Here is a 4557-nt window from a genome sequence, read left to right as displayed (position 1 = left end):
GGCTTTCTTTGTCTTACATGACCCTGAAACTTTTGGTAAGTTTTAGGCAGATATTTTGCAGAATGTCTCTTAATTTAGATTTGTTGAATGTTCTGGCTTTTATTCAGGCTCTGTATTTTCAGTGAATTACACAAGTGATGTTATGTCTTTCTCAGTGCATCATATCTGGAGGCATGTAGTGTTGACACATCTCAGCTGGTAAAGCTAATTTTTGTCTTTTGGTTAAAGTATTATCTTTCAGATATTTCCACTGTAAAATTTTTTCCCTTTGTCATTTTTTCTCTTTGTCATTTTCCCACTTGTCTTATGGGGACATACCTTTTGAGGCAAAAAAAAATGTAATTTTCTTGTATTTTCACACTTACTTTTGTTGGATACAAAATGTAATAAATCCTTCACTGGTTGCTAGTAAGTGTAAAATTGAGAATGAATATAAAACTACCAGTCATTCCTCCAGAGGATTTTTTAAATTTTATTTTTAAATTGATACATCATAAATGCACATATTTTCAGGGTATATGGGAAAATTTAATACATTCATACAATTTGTAAAGATCAAACCAGTGGAATTAGGATATCCATCACTATAAATATGTGTCTTTTCTTTATGCTAGAGACCTTTTTATTTTTCTAGCTATTTTGAAATATATAATAGATTTTTGTAAACTATCACTCCATGAAGCACCAGGTCTCATTTCTTCTATCAAACTATGTTTGTACCTAGTAATTAAGCTCTCTTCATCCCTCCCCACAACATTTCTGGCCCCTGATAACCACCAATCTACTTCCTATCTTCATCAGATCCACTTTTTTAAGCCCCCACATACAAGTGAGAACATTCAATCTTTGTCTTTCTGTGCCTGTCTTATTTCACTTAACATAGTCACCTACAGTTTCATCCATGTTTCTGCAAATGATAGGATTTTATTCTTTTTTATGGCTGCATAATATTCCATTGTGTATATGCACCACATTTTCTTTATCCATCCATTGATGGGCGAGTAGGTTAATTCTATATTTTGGCTACAGTGAATAGTGCTACAATAACCATGGGACTGCAAATATCTCTTCAGTATATTGATTTCCTTTTCTTTGAGTATATTGATTTCCTTTTCTTTGGTTATATACCCAATAGTGGAATTGCTGGATCATATGGTAGCTCTATTTTTAGCTTTTTGAGGACCTTTCATACAGCTTTTCACAGTAGCTATACTAACTTACCTACCCATCAACAGTGTACTAGAGTTCCCCTTTCTCCACATCTGAGATTTTTTTTTAAATTGATGAATGTGACATACTAATAGGGGAGAACGCTGTATTTACTCATGCCATCACCAAAAGTTGGCCTTGATAAGGAAATAATAGCCAACACTTTAATAGTTGGAGCACCATTCTAAGAGAGGTTGGGGACAGTTTCTTATCCACTAGGACTCATTTTATGACCAACAGAGGCTATCACTTATCACACCATCAACATCAGCATGATCATCCTCCTCACCCTGTGGTGTTAGCTAATAAGTCTTCACTTACATAATCCTTACAACATCTTTATGAAGTCTGGCTCTCCAGAAAACAGGCTGTGATGGAGAGCTGCATGCTGGAAATTCTGGGGGGAATACTTTGAGGATCAAGACCTTTTGGGGAGTGAAGTGTACAGGATAGGACAGTGGGAGATGTTAGGCTGTGATGCAGCTGCAAGAGATGCCTCAGCTTATTCTATGGGATCTCTGATGCAGGGAAGGAAGCATTTTCAGAATTTCCCAGCTTTAGGCAGAGAGATAAATCATTATATCTCACTTTGACCAACCATTCAAGGTTGACTGTTGCAAAAATAATTGTGGTTTTGGACTGCGAATTTTATTAATCAAAATAGGAACCAATACAATCAACACATTTTTTTGCCAATGAGAAATAAGTTTGTTTATTCCCAAAACATAAAAATCTGTGCTTCAGGATTCAACAAACTCTTAAGAAGCATTTTCTGCATCCTGCTGGTTGTGGAAGTGCTTTCCCCGCAAAAAGTTGTTGAGATGCTTGAAGAAGTGGTAGTTGGTTGGCAAGGGGTCAGATGAATACGGTGGATGAGGCAAAACTGCATAGCCCAATTCATTCAACTTTTGAAGCATTGGTTGTGTGACCTGTGGTGGGGCGTTGTCAAGGAGAAGAACTGGGCCCTTTCTGTTGACCAATGCCAGCTGCAGGCATTGCAGTTTTCTGCACATCTCATCGATTTGCTGAGCATACTTCTCAGATGTAATGGTTTTGCCAGGATTCAGAAAGCTATAGTGGATCAGACCAACAGCAGGCCACCAAACAGTGACCATGACCTTTTTTTGGTGCAAGTTTGGCTCTTGGAAGTGCTTTGGAGCTTCTTCTCAGTCGAGCCATTGAGCTGGTCATCATTGGTGGTCGTGTAAAATCCACTTTTCATTGCATGTCACAGTCAGATTGAGAAATGGTTCATTGTTGTTGCACAGGAATAAGAGAAGATGACACTTTAAAATGACAATTTTTTTGATTTTTGGTCAGCTCATGAGGCACCCACTTATGGAGCTTCTTTACCTGTCCAATTCACTTCAAATGCTGAATGACTGTAAACTGGTGGACACTGAATTCTTCGGCAACTTCTCATGTGGTTGTAAAAGGATCAGCTTAGAAGATTGTTCTCAATTGGTCGTTGTCAACTTCCGATGGCTGACCACTATGCTCCTCATCTTCAAGGCTCTCGTCTCCTTTGCAAAACTTCTTGGACCACCACTGCACTGTATATTTGTTAGTCATTCCTGGGCCAAATGCGTTGTTGATGTTGCGAATTGTCTCTGCTGCTTTACGACCCATTTTGAACTCGGATAAGAAAATCGCTCAAATTTGCTTTTTGTCTAACATCATTTTCATAGTCTAACATAAATATAAAATAAACAGCAAGTAATAGGTCATTAGCAAAAAAAGCAAGAAATGCCATTAAAATGATGTATAACATAATCACATTTATTTAAGAATGTATTCCAATATCAAATGGCAAATTTCAACAATGCAAAAACCGCAATTATATTCACACCAACCTAATATACAGACTGCCCTAGAAAGGGGGCATGAAGTTGGACTATGCTGATCTATTTGACTAAGCAAGTCCCAAAGAGACACTCCTCTCAAATCCATCAGCTGCCAACACTACCAGCTGGGGGAATGAATGTCTCAGTAGAAGAGGGAGATTCTTGGTGATACACTATATTATTTATTACTTACAGCATTTCTTTCATTCTTTCATTCTTTTTTTTTTTTCAGTCTCACTCTGTTGCCCAGGCTAGGGAGCAGTGGTGCAGTCTCAGCTCGCTGCAACCTCTGCTTCCCAGGTTCAAGTGATTCTCCTGCCTCAGCCTCCCAAACAGCTGGGATTACAGGCGCGCACCACCACGCCTGGCTAATTTTTGTATTTTTAGCAGAGATGGGGTTTCACCATGTTGGCCAAGCTGGTCTCCAACTCCTGACCTCAGATGATCCACCTGCCTCGGCCTCACAAAGTGCTGGGATTACAGGCATGAGCCACCGTGCCCAGCAATATAGGTATTATTATCATCTCACTTTATATATAAGGAAACTGAGGCTCAGAGAGATTAAATCACTTTCTCATTGTCACAGAGTCATTAAGAGAGCCAGAATTTCAACTCAGGCTGTCTAGGGTAAGAATCAGGGCTTGTAACCACTATGTTAGATTGCTTCTACTGGGGGAAGGGGCTCATGTACAGAATGCCCAGGTTTGTTACATAGGTAAACATGTGCCATGGTGGTTTGCTGCACAGACCATCCCATCACCCAGGTATTAAGCCAGTATCTATTAGCTATTCTTCCTGATCCTCTCCGTCCTCCCACCCCCAACCTTTTAACAGACCCCAGTATATGTTATTCCCACCATGTGTCCATGTGTTCTCATCATTGAGCTCCCACTTATAAGTAAGAACATGTGGTATTTGGTCTTCTGTTGTTGCATTCGTTTGCTAAGGATAATGGCCTCCAGTTCCATCCATGATCCTGCAAAGGACATGATCTCATTCCTTTTTATATCTGCATAGTATTCCACAATGTACGTGTACCACATTTCTTTATTCAGTCTATCATTGATGGGCATTAAGGTTGATTCCATGTCTTTGCTACTGTGACTAGTGCTGCGATGAACATACAAGTGTATGTGTTTTTATAATAGAATGATTTATATTCCTTTGAGTATATACTTAGTAATGGGATTGCTGGGTCAGGTAGTATTTCTGCCTCTAGATCTTTGAGGAATTGTTACACTATCTTCCATGATGGTTGAAATAATTTACATTCAGTCTGTGATACTTTTCAGTGAGCACCAATGTTCTGAGTTTCCCTTGTTCTTGTGGCCATCACGAGCCTGGATGTCCTCTCCTGCTTCCTTCCACAAGGAGGCTGAAGTCATGAATGTCATTGCTTGTATTTTACAGTACCTTATTAGTAGGTCTTTGATGTACCATCTTAGCTGTGCTGTCTATTTTTTGTAGAGGACTCAGGGGGATGAAAAATTAAGCCACTACCACT

The 4557-nt window shown here is 39.2% G+C and overlaps 1 pseudogene; it reads right to left on the bottom strand.

Annotated features, from left to right (window-relative positions):
- Window positions 1-1860: 1860 nt before the first annotated feature.
- Window positions 1861-2895, bottom strand: LOC129135584 (histone-lysine N-methyltransferase SETMAR-like; annotated as a pseudogene).
- Between the last annotated feature and the right edge of the window lie 1662 nt (window positions 2896-4557).

This window comes from Pan troglodytes, chromosome 6 (assembly GCF_028858775.2).
Source record: "Pan troglodytes isolate AG18354 chromosome 6, NHGRI_mPanTro3-v2.0_pri, whole genome shotgun sequence".
In the NCBI taxonomy this organism is placed as follows: domain Eukaryota; kingdom Metazoa; phylum Chordata; class Mammalia; order Primates; family Hominidae; genus Pan; species Pan troglodytes.
Note: the sequence above shows the minus strand (reverse complement) of the source record. Positions and strands in the feature narration are given on the sequence as shown.